The sequence below is a fragment of the Penaeus monodon genome, chromosome 37, assembly GCF_015228065.2.
Source record: "Penaeus monodon isolate SGIC_2016 chromosome 37, NSTDA_Pmon_1, whole genome shotgun sequence".
Lineage (NCBI taxonomy): Eukaryota > Metazoa > Arthropoda > Malacostraca > Decapoda > Penaeidae > Penaeus > Penaeus monodon.
In genome coordinates, this window is record NC_051422.1 from 12,684,232 (window position 1) to 12,704,416 (window position 20,185).

The following is a 20,185-nucleotide window of genomic DNA, read 5'->3' on the forward strand; positions in this document are numbered from 1 at the left end:
ATATTCTCTAAAATTCAGGTGTGGAATCATTCATTTTTGTTGCAAAATGTTTTCCTACAATGGCAAGGTAATATTTATAATGTTGGTCTATGGCTGTAGCATCATCAGTTTCGATTTTACTGCAGTTGCCTTATTCATAGCTCTGCGATGTATTTTTAATACGATCGCCTTCTCAAAGTTTTTGGCCCGTTTGTTTTCTGTTCACAATTAATGGAAATAGTCTATCAAAACATGTATTGGATATAATAGTAAAACTACTGTAAGCAACAATAAGGTCTCGTGATGATAAGAATGATACTAAAACTAATACCCATAGTGCTATTACTACATTAACTACTACTACTCCTAATGATATATTGATAATAAAATGGCAATAGTGCTAGTAGTAGTAATGGTAAGAATAATGAAATGATAATGATAACGAAAGTGATAATCATGATAATTACAATTATGAAGAGGCTGATAGCAATAATGATGATAATATTAATGAAAATAATAATGACAATGATAGCGATAGCCAATAATAAATATGATAGCAATAATAACAATGATAATGATAATGATAAAGATAACTATGAAAATGATAATAATAATAATAATAATAATAATAAGAATGATAATAATAATAATAATAATTATCATTAATATCATTATTTTAGTAAAAATATTAGTAATAGTAATGGTAGTAATAATAGTAGTAGTAGTAATAATATTAATGAAAAGTATAATGACAATGATAGCGATAGCCAATAATAATTATAATAACAATAATAGCAATGATAATGATAATGATAAAGATAACGATGAAAATTATAATGATAAAGATAACGATGAAAATGATAGTAATAATAATAATAAGAAGAATCATAATAATAATAATAATAATAAGAATCATAATAATAATAATTAAAAAAAAAAAAAATAACAATGATAATAACAATAACAATGATAATAACAATAATAATAATGTTACGCCGGCCGCCTCGTCTCTCTGCCACCAACACAAGGCAGGCTAGGCAGACGGCGTGCTATTCACAGGGTCGTGAACACTGAACAGCTCCAAGAGGCACCGAGCACCACAGCGTCCCCAGAACACCACGAGGGGAAACGCCACCTGGAGAGGCAGGGCACGAAATAAACACCAAATGACAGTCTTTCCTTTATTTACACAAGTTATTTACCGTACACTTTTCTATAGGCACAATACAGGGGGAACAGCATGTACACCCAAAGGTTCCCTGAACCGAGGCGACGCCATGGTTGAGAAACGCATGCACAGCACGGGGTCCTGGACCGGGCGGCCGTTATGGAGATTGATTCAGTCGCGGACTATTGCGCATGAACGACGCCATCGTGCCGACGTGATGCAGCGGTCTCTGGAGGACAGGGGCGACTCCATGGTGGACGCGCTCCACAGACGTCGTTCGATCACAGCGACGCCGTGTGGTGGGCGCGATCCACAGAAGATCCTTGGACCGAGGAGAGTCCTCGCCGACGTGATCCACGCGAGATCCTAGATCAGAGTGACCCCTACCCCCCCCCCTCCATCTCCGACGTGATCCCGGAGACACTCAAGGCCAACCCGAGCCTCCCAAGGTCCATCTTGAAGAACAGGTACGAGGGGAGGAGGACTGCTCTACTACCAGGGACCAGTATCTCCAACAGTGCCTACGGAGACGAGCGGAAGGGGTTGGCCGACCACTGCCTATAGTCCACCGGATTATAAAAGATTACCTTGATTCTTGAGGTATGGTGGAAGACCCTAAACGATATCACATTTTTTATAATGCAGTTTTTTCTCTTGTTGTGGTTTTGAACTTTAGGATCTCTTCTGTTCGAGTAAGTACTCTTGCTCCAAAAATATGGTGTCGTACTGTACCTCTTCCTTTCTTTCTTGTTGTAAGTACCGACAGTTTTTTGAATAGACTAAAAAACAAAAGAAGAAAACTATGTTTTTATTTCATTCCTCCATTTCAATAAACATAGAAATGGTATAACAGAAAAATCCAACACTGTAATTGTTATTCTACTAGTAAAGATACTCTAATATTTCAGAACAATAAAAATGAGACTGTACCAGCAAAGATCATCATACACATCTTGATAGTCATCATCATAAGTAGCCAAAGACGGAATGTTATACAAAACAGAATATTTTGAAATAACTGACAATGCCACATACAATGCCATGCCATTATAGATTGATATAAGTGACATAACAATGTCTAACTATAGAAATTAACAGTGTCTCAATGAGGAAACGCATATCACACTTACTATATGGTATCCATTTAACCATCATGTGGTGAAATTAACAGTAAATGATGAAAGTAAAACTATGAAGTTTAAATATTCCATAACAGTAAAAACCCGATAAGAAAAAGGATAACATAATCAGTAAATAAGACAAATAAGCAGGAATCAATAATTCACACAATTCACATAAAACAAAAAAAAAAACAAACAAACACGAAATACCACTGCAACTGAAATGACCCTGATTCAAAAGCACAGCAACAACAATAACTGAAAAGTAATCGTATTAAGAAAAATATGTGCGTGGGACTAGAAAACATCTTCCTGAATGTTAAAAAATATCCGAGCTACAGAATCATGCGAACAACACAGCTGTGGTGATGCTGATATTTGATGTCGTGTTAATAATGATATTCGAATCTAATTTGCAGAAATACGTCTATTATAGTAGATAATGAACTTGTAATGAGTATAAAGATATTAATGGTATAATAATAAGGAGACAAAGATTATACTGCAGTAGTAAATAATAGCAACAAAACAAAACATAATAAACAACAACACACTCTCTACGTCAAAAACAAGCAACAGTAAATGAATTATGGTAATATATAATAATAATAATAATAATGATATAATAATACTAACAATTAAAATAATAATGGGCCACATTAATAATGATAATAATATGAATACATCAAAATAGTACTATAATGATAATAATGATATAGCTAATAAATGATATAGATAATGATATAAATAATTTAAAATGATAATGATAATAATGATGATATATGATAATAAATAATGGATGAATAAGATGTGATAACAAATGATGATAAACACTGATGATAACGAATGATGATAGCAATGATGCATAACAATGATGATAACATGGTGATAAAATGATGAAACAAGGATGATACTATTGAACGACACAATAATGGATAGATAATAATGAATGATAATAAAATGATGATGAATAAATGATGATACTACTGAATGATCAATAATGAAGATATCTGGATGTAATAAATGATGATAATATGATGATAATACTGAATGATAATATTGAAGAACAATAATTATGATAATAATGGGAATGATAATCTGATGATATGATGAGGATAATGATGATGATAAATAATGATGATAAGATATTGAAGACAGTAATGATCATAATATGATGATAATAATGATGATAAAACCATGATGGATAAACCTTGATTATAAAATGATGATAACGATGATGATAACAATGATGAATAACCAATGTATAACAATGATGATAACAATGATGATATAATAACGATTATAATAAAAATGATGATATAATGATTATAATCAATCACTGTTATTATTATAATTTTATTATCATTATTATGATTTTTTTTATTATTATTATTTTTTATTGTTATGTATTTTTTATTATTATTTTATTTATTATTATTATTATTATTATTATTATTATTATTATTAATTCTTAGTATTGTTTTTTATAATTATCCCATTATTATCATCATCATCATCCATCATCATCATCATCATCATCATCATCATCCATCATCATCATCATCATCATCAATCATCATCATCATCATCATCATCATCATTCATCATCATTACTAATTATTATTTTATTATTATCATTATTATTAGCATTATGATTATTATTATTATTATTATTATTATTATTATTATTATAATTATGATAATAATAATAATAAAAAAAAAATCATAAAAAAAATAATGAACGGTTATAATAAGAAAAATATAACAACACCATTACAAAGGCATAATAATGATGATAATGATAATACAAAGTAATAATATGACTAATCATAATATTATAGTAACACTAATATTAAGCGAACAAACAACAAAATACCCAACACCACCAATATCAAGATATTATAATAACATAAACAGCAACTATTGCTGATATGAATAATAATGGTAATCAACATTGATAATAATCTACTGAAAAATACAATTACCATGATAACGAACGAACAAAGTGATAATAACTTAATAAGAAACATTAATAATATTATGGTAAAGCTAATAATTATAAATAATAAGAAAAAATAATAGCATGTAATAAATATGAATAATAACAACAATAACAATATCAATAGTAATAACAATAATAATGACACACAATGATAATAACACAATGACAACGATGATGAGATAATGATGATATCGAATACTAACGACAATGATAATACAATGATAATGACAATGATATTGGTTAATTAATAATGATGGATAATAATTAAACAATAGTATAATGAGAATCACTAGTAATGATAATATAGTAAAATGATAATAGGATAAATAATATAATAATATGATCATATAATATAATGATTATTATTATCATTATCATTATCAGTATCTTATCATTATCATAATTATCATTATCATTATTCGATTATTCTTATTATAAACTAGGAATGAATAATAATAATAAAAATATGATAACAAAAACAATAACAACATACACAACAAACAAAAACAACAAGATATGATAATGATATGATTTATAAATAATGTGTAGTTTTATAGCGTCGCAAATTTCTACTACTGTTACTATCACCACTACTACGACTTACTGCTACTACTAAAAATAATCTTAGCAATAATAATAGAACAATAATAACGATAACAAAATTATGTAACAATAACAGTAATAAAGGACAATATAACCAAAATAACAATGGCCCTACTACTACTACTAACAGTAATGCAATGGTACTAATAAATGACATAAGAATGACAATGAATAATTATAATGAAAAGATTGATTATGATGATGAATGATGATGATGATGATGATGAATGTGATGACACACAACACACGACACACAGTCACACACACACACATATAAATATTATATAGATACATAGATATATATATAGATATATATATATATATATATAATGTGTGTGTGTGTGTGGGTGTGGTGTGTGGTGTGTGTGGTGGGTGTGGGTGTGTGTTTGTGTGTGTGTGAGTTGTGATTGTGCGTCGTGAGTGTGAGTGTGAGTGTGAGTGTGCTTGTGAGTGTTGTGCGGTTGCGTGTGCGTGTGCGTGTGTGTGTATGTGCTGTGTATGTATATGTTTTCTTTTGCATATTGTATATGTATTTTGCATATGTATGTATGTACATAACTTACATACATAACACACATTACATATAGTATATTATATTGTATATTTTGGTGTGTGTGGTGTGTGTGAATGTGTGGGTGTTTTGTATGTCTATGTTAATTGTAAGTGTAAGGGTAATTGTAAGTGTAACAGTGTAAAGTGTACGTTGATGAGTGTGAGTGTGAGTGTGATGTGTGAGTGTGAGTGTGAGTGTGAGTGTGAGTGTGAGTGTGAGTGTGAGTGTGAGTGTAGAAAGTGAATGTTAAGTGTACGTGTAAGTGTAAGTGTAAGTGTATGTTAGATGTATAGTCTATATGTATATATATATATATAGATATTATATGTGTGGTGTGTGTTGTGTGGTGTGTGTGGTGTGTGTAGTGTGTGTGTGTAGTGTGTGTGTGTGTGTGTGTGTGTTTGTGTGTGTGTGTGTGGTGTGTGGTGTGTGTTGTGTGTGTTTATATTTATATGTATATATTCATGTGTATATATATACACACATGTATACACTGTGTATATATTATAATATATATATTCTATATATCTCTATATGTACACATATATCATATATATATAACTTATATATAGACATTTATATACATACATAACACACAAACACCACACACACAGGACACACACACACACACACACACCCACACACACACCCACTAATAATACTATATATATATATATATTATATACTATTACTATATATATATATATATATATTATATATATAGTCTAATGATATGTAATAAATGTAAAACTGTGTATATATATATAGGAAAATATATGAATCGTATATATAAATATTTATTTGTATGTATATATGTATTCTATGTTATCTATCTATATCTATCTGATCTATCTAGCTATCTATCTATCTATCTATTATCTATCTATCTATCTATCTATCCCTATCGTTATATCATTATATATAAAATATATATGTGTGTGTGTGTGTGTGTGTGTGAGTGTGTTTGTGTGTGGTGTGTGTGTGTGTGTCGTGTTTGTGTGTGTGTGTATGTATGTATATATATGTATAGTATATTAATGTCTATTATATAAGTTATAATACCTACACATACACATCAACACACACAACACACACACACACACACACACACACACCACACACCCACACACATATATATATAGTATATATATATATATATATATATATATATAATCACCATATATAGGTTTTTTTTTCTTTTTCTTTATTTCTTCCACTTTAATTTTCCTTCCGCAGTAATTTATACCTAGAAATTTCGTAGGTCTTCTCTTCTCACAGAACTCAGTTCTATTATGGTTTAATTTGTGACTTTTTTTTTCTTGATTGTTTCGAGTTTACCTTTTCTTTCTTTCTCCATTTGTAGACTTTAAAGAAGTTCCTGATTTATCGTATTAGTTTAAAGTTGGGAGATAGGATTACATAAAAATAACACCGAGTATCTTAAATTCCTATAAAGTTCAACTATTCACTCTCTGTCACCGCCATTTATAGAAAGGATTATCATTCAAAAAGCTGATTTTTCACTATGAATTGGACAGAATGTCCGTAGTGACCGGTTATTAAATTGCCTTGCTCAATCCAATGATAATTTCAGGCATTTTTTTTTTCTTTAACACACTTTACAATGCTGATTTGTATTAAATCATTGTAAATTCAATTGACCTTCTTTCGAAAACCATATTGGCAGTTTTGTTGAATGCACTTTTTCATACAGAACTTATTAAGCCTATCAAAACACAGAGTTCTTCGAGTAGTTTTGCTGAAGACCCTGAAGACTATTATAGGAGACGGTAGTTTTGTTTAAGTTTATCATCTCCATTCTTGCAACTGAAGAGATCTTGGCTACTTTAAAGATCTGCTGACTATACCTAGGCTAAAATATAAATAAAAGATATAACTACGGGTTTATATGGAATTAGTGCATTTTTGCTCGTTTACCTGGATATTCAGTTAAAACAGGAGAGATAAATTCTATTTGGAATTGATTGTTATAAATTTCACATGTTCTGTAAAAAAAGGAATTTATAGAGAATTTATTATCACTGGCTTGGTTAGTAATTCTCTAAAATTCAGCGTGTGGAATCATTTCTTTTAGGTTGTTGCAAAATGTTTTTCCTCCAATGGCCAAAGTGTAATATTTTATAATGTTTGGTCTATGGCTGGAATCATCATCAGTTTCGATTTTACTGCAGTTTGCCTTATCATAGCTCTGCGTGTATTTTAATACGAATCGCCTTCTCAAGTTTTTGGGCCCGTTTGTTTTCTGTTCACCATTAATGGAAATAGTCCTATCAAACATGTATTGGATATCATAGTAAAAACTACTGTAGGCAACAATAAGGTCTCGTGATGATAAAATGATACTAAACTAATAACCCATAGTGCTAAGTTTAAACCTTGTATACAATTAACTACTACTACTCCTAATGATATATTGATAAATAAATGGCAATAGTGCTAGTAGTAGTAAATGGTAAGAATAAATAAATGATAATGATAACGAAGTGATAATCCATGATAATTACAATTATGAAGAGTGATAGCAATAATGAATGATAATTTAATGAAATTATAATGACAATGATAGAGCGATAGCCAAGAATAAATGGAATAGCAATAATAACATAATAATGATAATGATAAGATACTATAAAATGATAATAATAATAATAAAATAATAATAAGAATGATAATAATAATAATTGATATAATAAGAATAATAATAGTAATGATAATAATTATTATTATCTTATTATAATACTATAATAATCGATAATGAATAATGGATATAATAATAATACATAATAATTTCATTAATAATCTTTATTATATATAAGTAATAGTATGGTAGTAATAATAATAGTAAGTATAGCAGTAGTAATATGATAATAATAATAATATGATAATAGTAATTATTATTATTAATTATTATTTTTGTAAAAAATATTTAGTAATAGTAAATGTAGTAATAATAGTAGTAGTAAGTAATAATTAATTAAAAGTATAATGAAATGGATACTGAATAGCCATAATTAATTTATATAATAACAATAATAGCAATGATAATGATAATGATAAAGATAACGATGAAAAATTAGAATGATAAGAATAACGAATGAAAATGATCTAAATAATAATAATACTAAGAATCATAATAATAATATAATAATAAGAATCATAATAAATAATAAGTAATAATAAGAATCATAAATAATAATAATTAAAAAAAAAAAAAAAAAAAATAACGTGATAAAAACAATACCAATGATAATAACATAATAAATAATGTTACGCTGACGACGCCGGCCGCCTCGTCTCTCTGCCACCAACACAAGGCAGGCTCAGGCAGACGGCTGCCCTATTCACAGAGGTCGTGAACACTGGAACAGCTCCAAGAGGCACCGAGCACCACAGCGTCCCAGAACACCAGGAGAGGAAACGCCAAGTGGCGAGGCAGGGCACGAAGTAAACACAAAATGACAGTCTTTCCTTTATTTACACAGTTATTTACCCGTACACTTTTCTATAGGCACAATACAGGGGGGAAACCAGCATGTCACACAGCACAATACAGCTTATAACAGGGCAACACCAGGTTTATCTCAGGTCACAAGGGCGCACACGAGGTCTTCACAGGAGCAGCACCCAACTCCGTCTCCCGGCTTGTTCCTCCGCTCCTCCGCTCACAGCCAGCTGCTCATGTTTGCCCAGGTCCCTTCATGTAAACACATGTTTCGCACAGAGACAAAGACCCACTGGCATAGCACTATCCCCCCTATCAAGCAGACGACCCGTCTGCTCTGACATATCTAAACCTGAAACAAACTACATAAAAATTTAAATAAAATCAGTTCTCAGAAACCAAAAATCTTTCATCCAGCGCGGCTTTCTTCGCTCTCGCTGGGGTCTCTCTGGAGGAGGTGTGGGCGGCGGTAGATTGGCAGTGGGACCCAGAGGGGTATCTCCTGTCCCAAGACCTGGCTCATGGTCACCATTGACGTCTGCTGCATCGCCCTCACCGTCCAAATGCTCGTCCTCATCTCGGTCAGTGTCTGCCACGTCCTCATCGCCGCTACTGGGGCTAACTTCATCTTCTTTTCACCATGGCCCCAGGAGTAGCTTCCTGGCCCATGGTAACGCCACAGCCGGTCCACATGGACAACCGACGGTCGTTTTCGCCCTCTGCGAATTGATAGGTGACATCAGAGAGGGCCGCTACCACCGTGTATGGCCCTTCCCAGGGGCTCTGTAGCTTCGGCGAGAGCCCTCGCTTCCGACGCAGGTTATGCAGCCACACTCTGTCACCTATGTTGTACCTCACTTCCCTATTGCGCCGGTCATAGGTCTCCTTCGCCAGGTTAGTGGCGCTCCGGTGCGCCAAGTCCTCGAGGAAGTCAGGCAACGGTCCCACACCAAACAACTCCTTGATCACCGACGACTCTTATGGATGCTGCACTTCCTCACAAGTGCCCAGCTTTGCACCAGCTGGCACCTTCAGGTCCTTAGTGGAGAAGTTAGCTACCAACACTGTAACTAACCCCTCCCCTGGCCCAACAAGGCTCCGCCCAACCGCTACGCCATCAGCCAGCTGCAGGTTTTGAATGGCCTCCATGAGGCCCTCTACTTCACGCATCATTCTTGACAGTCGACACCGGATTCTAGACTCTGTCCTGGGGGCAAGGTGCAGTCGCTCAGCCGTAACTACCTCTGCACAGCCAACCTCTGGAAGCAAGGGCACATCTTCACCGTGCACCCTCACCAGCTTCCTCCAAGGTCGACACACGCCTTACTCTGCGTCAGGTAGTCAAGGCCCAGCAAGCAGTGCTCGTCCAGATCGGCCACATACACCGGCAGCCGCTGCACCGTGCTGCCCACGCCAATACGAGCCTCCACTGGCCCCTTGAGCTGCACACAATGCCCTGTGACACCACACAGTCTCTGTGGTGCATCTGGAAGTCGCATAGTGGCCAACATATCAGGCCGCTCTAGGGTCTTCTCAGCCCCAGTGTCCACTGTCAGGCGGCATGGCTTCCCATCTATTGAGCCCTCCACCTGCATCATGCTGTTTCGACGGCAGCTTACCCAAGTTGGGGCCCGGGAACCGAGGACAGCTGGGTTTCGGCCCCCTTCTCCAGCCTGTCCGAGTTTTCCTCCTGTACCACTTCCTTAGCCTTAGGACATGCACTCGGATGGTGACTATACCTACCACAGTCCTTGCAGCACTGCTGGAAGGCATCAGAATCCGTCCGGTTGAGAGGACGTGTTCTCCGCTCCCTCTGACACTGACTACGTCTGTGCCCTACCTCTCCGCAGCCCCAACACAAGCCTTGGAAAGTTCTCGGGCTCACCGTCTTCAATGCTATTTTCTCCAATTTACCTTCCGGCCCCGGAGGTCACGGCGGGGCTGAGCAGCTGGCCCTAGGCCACTCGTTGCCTTCAGGAAGGCCTCGTACTCCAAGGCCCTTGCCAGCGCCACCTGCAGGTCCTCAGGGTGTGTCTGCTTGACGTAGATTTGCAGCTGCTGGTCCTATAAAGCGTCAACAAAGAAATCACGGGCCAGGACCACGATCATCTCTTCCGCAGCCACAGGGTACGACCTCCTTACCAGCGCCTCCACATCCTGCGCCAGCTGGGACAGTGTCTCGCCACGCTCACGAGTCCGCTTCTTCAAGTGGGCCCGATATACCTCGGCCTGGTGGTGGTGCCCGAAACGGCGTTTCAAAGCCTCTGCCACGCTGGTGTAAGAGGCATGTTGGGATGGCGGCAGATGCCCCAACACTTCCACCGCGGGGCCCCTTAGCGCTGTTACCAGCTGCAGGGCCTTCTCTTCCTGGCTCCAGCCCTGGGCATATGCCAGCATTTCAAATTGGGCGACATATGCCTTCCAGGCCACCTTCCCGTCGTACTCAGCTGGCTTACGCCTCACAGAATGTCTGGAGGCCGAGGGGCTGCGGGATGGAGAACGCGTGCCGTGAACTAACACACCTGGGGGGGAGGAAGGGGGTGAGAGAGGCAACGAGGCGGGTTGACCGGGTCCGAGTTTGCCGCCACCTATACCCAAGGGAGCGGTTCCGATGGGTCCCCAGCCTTCTGCAGCGACTACTGGCTGCGACACGACGCTGCGAGGCCCGGGGGTTTCCTGCCACGGACCCCAGGCAGACCCCAGTAAATCTGATACTCTGGCATCTGTTGCCAGAACCTCGTCTGCCTTCTCTGCTTGCAACGTTACTACCTCGTGACGCCGCCTTTCCGCCTTCTCTTCCTCCCTCAGGCCCTGAACCTCGCCCTTCAGAGTCTGCACCTCCTCCATCAGTTCACTCTTCACGCTGTTGCAGGCCTTGTCGGTGTACTGCTGAGTTTCCATCTTCACAGATGCAAGATTGCTCTGTAGCACCTCAACAAGTCGGCAGAACGTCCTCCTGCCTTTACTTGCCATGCATCTCGACGAGATGCAGCGCGTCTCATGATCAAATATCAACAAACCCACTCATGGCACCATTTGTTCGCCGACCGCCTCGTCTCTCTGCCACCAACACAAGGAGGCTAGGCAGACGGTTTGCTATCCACAGCGGTCGTGAACACTGAACAGCTCCAAGAGGCACGAGCACCCACAGCGTCCCAGAACACACGAGAGGAAAACGCCAAGTGCGAGGCAGGGCACGAAGTAAACAAAATGACAGTCTTTCCTTTATTTTACACACGTTATTCACCCGTACACTTTTTTATAGCCAAATACAGGGGCGAAACCAGCATGTCACAATGCACGATACAGCTTATAATAGGGCAACACCCAAAGTTATACAGGTCAACAAGGGCACACGAGGTCTTCACAGGAGCAAGCACCCAACCGCGTCTCTGCTTGTTCCTCTGCTCCTCCGCTCACAGCAGCTGCGTCATGTTTGCCCAGGTCCTTTCATGTTGACCACATCCCAGGTCATCCTTTTCATGTTACACATGTCTTCGCACAGAGACAAAAGAACCCAACTGGCGTAGCAATATGATAAATAATAATAATAATGATTAATATAATAATGATACAACAACCAACAACAACAACAACAATAATATAACTAATAATGCTACGCCAGTGGGTCTTGTCTCTGTCGCGAAAAACATGTGTTAAAATGAAGGGACCTGGGGCAAACATGACGCAGCTGGCTGTGAGCGGAGAGCGGAGCAACAAGCGAGAGACGCGGTTGGGTGCTGCTCCTGTGAAGACCTCGTTTTGGTGCCTGTGAACCTGAGATAAACCTGGTGTTGCCCTGTCTAAGCTGTATTGTGCTGTGTGGACCATGCTGGTTTCCCCCCTGTATTGGCCTATAGGAAAAGTGTACGGGTAAGTAACTTGTGTAAATAAAGGAAAGACTGTCATTTTGTGTTTACTTCGTGCCCTGCCTCGCAACGGCATCCTCTCGTTGGTGTTCTGGGACGCTGTGTGGTTGGTGCCTCTTGGAAGCTGTTCAGGTGTTACGACCCTGTATCTAACACACCGTCTGCCTAAGACTGCCTTGTGTGGTGGCAGAGAGGACGATGGCGACCGGCCGTAACAATGGTGCAGGAGTGGGATTTTGTGATATTTGATCAGTGAGAGCGCCGATTTATCATGTTCTCCAAAGAATGGCGGCAGGCCATGAGGGAGAGGAGGCTATGACTGAGCAGGCACGAGCGAGGTGAAGCCGAGCCAGATGGACCTGAATCAATGCCATGCTGGCCCCCGGATAGGGAGGAAATGGCACAAAGGGCAGAGAGCAGGCACAGAGGGCACGGAGCAGGCGCACCATCTCGTCGAGAGCAGGGCAAGGAAGCAAGAGGAACAGTTCCTGCCAACTTGTTGAGGTGCTACAGAGCAATCTTGCATCTGTGAAGATGGAAACCAGCAGTACACCGACAAGGCCTGCAACAGCCGTTGAAGAGTGAACTGATGGAGGATGGTGCAGACTCTGAAGGGCGAGAGGTTCAGGGAATGAGGGAGGGGAAGTAAGGAGGAAAGCGGGTCCACGAGTCGGTAACGTTGCAAAGCAGAGAAGGCAGACGAAGGTTCTGGCAACAGATGCCAGAGTATCAGATTACTGGGGTCTGCACTGGGGTCCGTGGCAGGAAAACCCCGGGCCTCGCAGCGTCCGTGTCGGAGCCAGTGGTCGCTGCAGAAGGCTGGGGACCCATTGGAAACCGCTCCCTTGGTAACGGGTGGCGGCAAAACTCGGAACGGGCAACCCCCGCCTCGTTTGCTCCCTACCCCCTTCCTCCCCCCCAGGTGTGTTAGTTCACGGCACCTGCGGTTCTCACCCTGCAGCCCTCGCTCCAGACATCTGTGAGGCGTAAGCCAGCTGAGTACGACGAAGGTGGCATGGGAAGCATATGTTGCCTAAATTTGAAATGCTGGCCATCTGCCCAGGGCTGGAGCCAGGAAAGAGAAGGCCTGCAGCTGGTAACAGCGCTAAGGGGCCCCGCGTGGAAGTGTTGGGGCATCGCCGGCATCCCCCCCAAAATGCTCTTACACCAGCGGTGGCAGAGGCTTTGAAAACGCCGTTCGGGCACCACCACAGGCCGAGGTTATATCGGGCCCCACTTGAAGAAGCGGAACTCGTGAGCGGTATTGGCGAGACAACTGTCACCAGCTGGCGGAGGATGTGGAGGCGGCTGGTAAGGAGGTCGTACCTGCGGCTGCGGAGAGATGATTGTAGGGTCCTGGCCCGCGATTTCTTTGTTGACGCAGTGCAGGACCAGCAGCTGCAAATCTACGTCAAGCAGGCACACCCTGAGGACCTGGCATGTGCGCTGGCGAGGGCCTTGAGAGTTCCGAGGCCTTCATGAAGGCAAACCAGTGGCCTGGGCCAACTGCTCAGCCCCGCCGTGACCTCCGGCGGCCGGAAGTTTAAAGTGGAGAAATAGCATTGAGGAAGGTGAGCCCGAGAACTTTCCAAGGCTTGTGTTGGGGCTGCGGAGAGGTTAGGGCACAGACGTAGTCAGTGCTCAGAGGGAGCGGAGAACAAAGTCCTCTCAACCGGACGGATTCTGATGCCTTCCAGCAGTGCTGCAAGGGACTGTGGCAGGTATGGGCACCATCCGAGCGCATGTCCTAAGCTAAGGAAGTGGTACAGGCGGAAAAGGCTGGAGAAGGGGGCCGAAACCCAGCCGTCCTCGGGTTCCCGGGCCACGACTTGGTAAGCTGCCGTCGAAAAACCCAGCACGGATGCGTGTGGAGGGCTCAATAGATGGGAAGCCATGCCGCCTGACAGTGGACACTGGGGCTGAGAAGACCCTTAGTGCGGCCTGATATTGTTGGCCACTATGCGACAATGGGGGCAATTGTGTGCAGCTCAAGGGGCCAGTGAGGCTCGTTGAAGCGTGGAGCACGGTGCAGCGGCTGCCGGGGTATGTGGCCGATATGGACGAGCCACTGTTTGCTGGGCCTTGACTACCTGACGCAGAGTAAAGGCATGTGTCGACCTTGGATGTTAAGCTGGTGAGTGGGGCACGGATGTGAAGAGGTGCCCTTGCTTCCAGAGGTTGGCTGTGCAGAGGTATTAGTTACAGCTGAGCGACTGCACCTTTCCCCCAGGACAGAGTCTAGAACCGGTGTCGACTGTCAAGAGTGATGCGTGGAGTAGAGGGCCTCGTGGAGCCTAACCAAAACTGCAGCTGGCTGATGGCGTAGCGGTTGGGCGGAGCCTTGTGGACCCAGGGGAGGGGTTAGTTACAGTGTTGCGTAGCCAACTCTCCGATAAGGCCAGAAGGTGCCAAAGGTGGGCATTGTGAGGAAAGTGAGGCGTCCAGAAGAGTCGTCGGTGACTCCCGAGGAATTGGCCGCACCGGAGCGCTGCTAACCTGACGGAAGCCACAAGGACAGAGAAGATTGCGTCACACCCTGTCTCAGGATGCAGATGTGTTTAGCAGGGGTGCTGGAACCTGGGACGCACAGGATTGGTGAAGCCACCGCATTAACACCGGAAAGTAGTTTGCCCATAAGAGTCCCCCCCGACGTATTGCCCAACCAGGCGAGAGAGATGCCAGCGCACTGTCAATGAGCTGGCGGGCACAGGGGTGTGATTGAACGGTCAGACAGTCCATGGTCTATCAGCGGTAGTCCTTGGAAGAACAAAGGATGCACACAAAGTTTCTGTGTGACTACGGGCGCTGAATGAAGTGACTAGCAAGACTCATACCCATGGCGAGACTTGATGAACACTCGATGCATTGGTGGGGGCCAGGTGGTTCTCCACACTCGACCTGAAGTCGGTATCACAGAGTGGAGAGGCGGAGAGGACAAAGCCAAAGGACTGCCTTTTCCTTCGGCAAGGCCTGTGGCAATCAATGTCATGCCTTTGGTCTCTGCAATGCCCCTGGTTGTTTGCGAGCGTCTGATGGAGGAGGGTATTGGATGGCATGCAGTGGAAAGACGGCACCTTTGGTCTCACATTGATGGACGTCATCGTTCTTCGGGAGCACCTTCGAGGAGGAGCTGGAAGCGGCTGGGGAAAGTCACTACAGCGGTTTGAGGAAGCCAACCTCAAAACTCAGCCCAAGCACAAGCTCGAGGTTCCAGCATGAAGTGCCATTTCTGGGGCATGTAGTCAGTCAAGACGGCTGTGCGCACCGACCAAAACACGAAGGTGGCGGTGTGGAGAAGTGGCCAGTTCCCACCCAATGTGGCGGGAAGTCAGGAGCTACCTGGGCCTGTGCAAATTACTTACCGCCGCTTTGTACAGGACTTCGCCAGTTTGAGCGGCTCCTCTCCACCGACTTACACGAAAAAGGGAGTGCTTCCCAGTGGGACGGGTGGTCAGTCTGCATGTGACAACCTGAAGAAGGCCTGATGAAGCACCGGTCTTGCCCTATCGGACCCAGAAGGCTCCCATATGTTGGACACTGCACTAGTGCGGAAGGCATCGGGGCAGTTTGTCGCACAGATAAAGGACGGAGGAGTATGTCGTGGCCCACTACAGTGCCAAGTTCAGCTGCCTGAACGCAACTATTGTGTGACAAGGAAAGAGGTTGCTGGCGGTGGTGAAGAGTCTGAGCACTTTCACCCATACCTCTCGGTGCCGAGTTCACCATCCGGACTGGGACCATGCTGACTACAGTGGTTGAAGTCGCTGAAGGTAGCAGAGGTTCAGCTGGCAAGGGTGGTTAGGGCGCCTTGAAACAGTAACAACTACCAACATAGTCCACCGCCGGTCGTGTCCATTGCAAACGCTGACAGCCGAGTCGACGCCCGTGTGAGGCTAGTTGCTCACACTGGTCCAGAAGACTCTGATCCTCGTGTGCCTCCGCTCTGCAGGTGCTGGAATGTGCCACTAAAGGGGATGATGAGTGGCGTATAAGGCAAACGGTGAGGACTCTGACCTTGCTCCCATTGTCCAGTGCCTTGAGGCTCTCAGTGACGCCCAGTTGGAGGGCCGTGGCGCGGAGAGCCCCACCACAAAGTGTCTGGTGACCAGTCGGGGAAACATTACGAGTGGATCACAACAGCGGTGTTGTTGTGTAAGCGCTGGGCGCAGTTGAGTTGAAGTGTGGACAGTGACACTGTGGGTTAGTTGTAGGTACCCAGAGGCATTGCGTGCTGAGTTGGCTGAGGAATTACATGCCGGGGTTAACCAGTGGCCACTTGGGCGAGAGAAAAAGACCCTGAGCCGTCTCCGTCAACGCTTCTATGGGTGGGCATGAGAAGTGACGTGTCTGAGTGGTGTAGAAAGCATGTGAGTGGTGCAGTGCAACGAAGGGCCCCGCTAGAAAAGAAACCGTGGCCCGTTACAGGTGTAACTGTGTGGGATCACCCATGGAACGGGTGGCATAGACATGCCGGTCCGCTGCCTCTCACGCCACAAGGAAACGGATACATCTGTGTGGTAATGGACTATTTATCAAAGTGGCCGAGGCATTACTGCACTAACCCAACCACGAGGCCGAGACCGTGGCTGGGTGTTAGTGAATGAAATTCATTACCCGTTTTGGTGTTCGTGTGCTTCTGAACTGCATCGACAGGGCCCGTGAGTTGAGCACGAGTGTTCCGTGAGTGTTGTGAGCTGTTAGGGGTGCGCAAGGACACGGACGGACACCCCTCCCACAAAAAAATCCACAGCCGATGGTATGGTGGAGCGGTTTAAACCTGTACCCTTGCTCAACAGTTAGCCAACTATTGCAGGGAAAAGTCCAGGAAGACTGGGGACGTCAAGCTAGCCGCCATGCTCATGGCCTAACGGCTGCTGTGCATGAGGGTAAACAGGCTTCACACCTGCCCGACTCAGGTTTGGCCGAGTGGAGCTCAGGCTAGCAGATGGATTTGGCCACAGGGCGGGCCACCCGACGTGAACTTGGCCAACTGTCACATCCAGCTATGAGTGGCACTGCAGGAGAACCTGGCGGAGGTGCACCGCGAGTGCGTGGCAAGCTCAAGGTAGCGGCCATGCCATGTAGGGAGACCTATGACCGGCGCATGAGGGGAAGTGAGTTACAACTGGTGACAGAGTGCTGGCTGCATCGTAACCCGCGTCGAAGCGAGGGCTTCGCGCCGAACCTACAGAAAACCCCTGGAAGGGCACATTACACGGTGGTTTAGCGGCCCTCTCTGATGTCACCTAATCTAATTCGCAGAGGGCGGAAACCGACCGTCTGTTGTTCCACGTGGACCGGCTTGTTGGCGTTACCATGGGCCGAAGCTACTCTAGGGACATGGTGAAAAAGAAGATGAAGTTCAGTTAGCACAGTAGCGCGATGAGGAATGGCAGACGCTGACCGAGATGAGGACGATCATTGGACGGTGGAGTGCGAATTTGCAGCAGATGTCAATGGTGACCATGAGCCAGGTCTTGGGACAGGAGTACCCCTCTGGGTGCCACTGCAATCCTACCGCCGGCCCACACCTCCTCCAGAGAGACCCAGCGAGGAGCGAAGAAAATGCCGCGCTGGATGAAAGATTTTTGTGTTCTGGAGAAATGATTTTATTTAAATTTTTATGTAGTTTAGTTTCAGTCTTAGATATGTCAGAGCAGGACGGGTCGCTGCTGATAGGGGGGGGATAGTGCTACAGACAGTGGGTCTTTGTCTCTGTTGCGAAACAGTGTTAACATGAAGGGACCTGGGCAAACATGACGACAGTGGTTGTGAGCGGAGGAGCGGAGAACAAGCCGGAGACGCGGCCTTGGGTGTGCTCCTGTGAAGACCTCGTGTGGGCATTGTGGACAGATAATAACTTTGTGTTGCCCTGTTATAAGCTGTATGTGCTGTTGTGACATGCTGGTTTCCCCCTGTATTGTGCCTATAGAAAGTGTACGGGTAAAATAACTTGTGTAAATAAAGGAAAGGACGTCCATTTCTGTGTTACTTCGTGCCCTGCCTCGCCACTGGCGTTTCCTCTCGTGGTGTTCTGGGACGCTTTGTGTCTGTCGCCTTTGGAGCGGTTCAGGTTCACGACCCTGTGGATAGCACGCTGTTGCCTAGCTGCCTTGTGTTGTGCAGAGAGACGAGGCGACCGGCCGCCCCATAACAATAATTAATAAAAATAATAAAATAATAATTATAATTAATAATAATAATAATAATTAATAATTATAATAATAATTAATGATAATAATAATTAATAATAATAACAACAACAACAACAACAACAATAATGATAATAATAAGTGATGATGATGATGATGATGATGATGATGATGATGATGATGATGAATGAGGATGATGATGATGATGATGATGATGATGATGATGCTGATGATGATGATATCAATGAAACTAAAGAATGATAAATGATAATGATAGTAATATTAATAATACTAATAGTAATAATAATATCAACAGTAATAATAATAATAATAATGATAATAATAATAATAATAATAATAATAATAATAATAATAATAATTGATTCTCTTGTAAAAACAGTGCAAATGGTAAGGATATCGGGATGGAGCTTGGGATTAACAAGTGTAGAACAGTCATTTTACAGCGAGGAAAAATTGTTAGAAGCACAGGTGTATTGCTGCCAGATGGGAAATTCATGAAAGCTATTGATGAAGAAGGCTATAAGTACCTTGGGATACTGGAGAGTGATAAGATTAAAGAAAATGATATGAAACTTCAATTTGTAAAAGAGGACAAACGTAGAGTTAGGTTAATACTGAAGTCTAAACTAAATGGTAAAAAACAAGATAAAAGCAATAAACACTTGGGCAGTTGCAGTTTTAAGGTATGGGGCTGGTATTTTGAAATGGAATGTAGAAGAAATAAAGGAATTAGATAGAAAGACCAGAAGATTACTTACTATGCATAAGTGCTTGCATGCAAAAGTGATGTAGATATCTTAGTAGAAAGGATGGTGGAAGAGGACTGATGAGCTGCGAAGGTGTTATCAGAAGTGAAGAGAACAATCTGGGATGGTACCTCAAGCATTCTAATGAGAGATTGTTGCAAGGTGTCAAAGATGTCGATATTTTGGAATTTGTGAAAAAAGTTGTAGTAAAGATGACTTTAAAAATCGACGAGAGAAAAGTGAATGGAGGCCTGCATGGGGAAACAAATGTACAGTCAGTTTGTTAGTGATATGCCTGTAACAACGGATAAAGACAAAACCTGGAGTTGGATGAGAAAGTGTGATCTGAAAATAACTACAGAAGCGTTGATATGCGCTGCTCAAGAGCAAACTATCAGAACAAACTATATAAAGTATAACATTGATAAGTCAGCTGATTCCCGGCATGTAGATTATGTAAAGAAAGAGGAGAAACTGTGAGTCATATAGTTAGTGAGTGCAAGAAGCT